Genomic DNA, 674 nt, shown 5'->3' with positions numbered 1-674 from the left:
AGGCCAGTAACCGAGCCGAGCTGATGCGAGCGCGCAGGAATACACTCGCTACTCGCTCATCCACCGGATATTCCATCTCGCGGAATGCTGGGAAGCGATGATTGATTTCCGATATCTTTATGCGAGTTGGATTCGTGTCTGTTTTTTGTTTTGTTTTTTCGCTGTGGGAGGATGTTCTAAGATGGGAAGGATTATAAGGACGAATCTCATGTCCTGCGGTGGAATGATTCGCACCAGGATGTCAGAAATTCGCGGGGGAAAAGTAAAACGTTCTTGGATTAACCTTACGAAAGGGCAAAGGAAGAGGAAAGAATGGTTTTTAATTATGAGAATGACAGTATCAGCGTAGAAATAATAATCATGCTGATCCATAATACTGTTTTTCCCCTAAAAGAAGTGTAGGCCAACTAACATTTATGCCTGCAAATTTGGAAAACTAGGAGAAACACTACTTTCATGTTAAATTTAAAAGATTATATGCTCTCGCTCACCAGGATAACCTCACTTTCTTTTCCTTTACTATTGATAGATGCTTTTCCGAAAATGCCTCTTCGTTATATATATACCTGCCTGGACGTGTAAATTTCTTTGAATGCTTGTGAATAAATCGATTTACTTTGGATATACATGCCTATGCATAGTGTATGCATAGACTTAGTACATGTTCATTTTAA

At 39.6% G+C, this 674-nt stretch overlaps 1 protein-coding gene across 1 annotated transcript in view; it reads right to left on the bottom strand.

Annotated features, from left to right (window-relative positions):
- LOC119585827 (GTP-binding protein 2-like) overlaps window positions 1-674 on the bottom strand; it is a 21928-nt gene that overhangs the window by 20350 nt on the left and 904 nt on the right. The gene's annotated exons all lie outside the window — the stretch shown is intronic.

Source organism: Penaeus monodon, chromosome 20 (genome assembly GCF_015228065.2).
Source record: "Penaeus monodon isolate SGIC_2016 chromosome 20, NSTDA_Pmon_1, whole genome shotgun sequence".
Classification (NCBI taxonomy): Eukaryota; Metazoa; Arthropoda; class Malacostraca; order Decapoda; family Penaeidae; genus Penaeus; species Penaeus monodon.
This window is presented reverse-complemented; position numbering and strand designations above follow the sequence as displayed.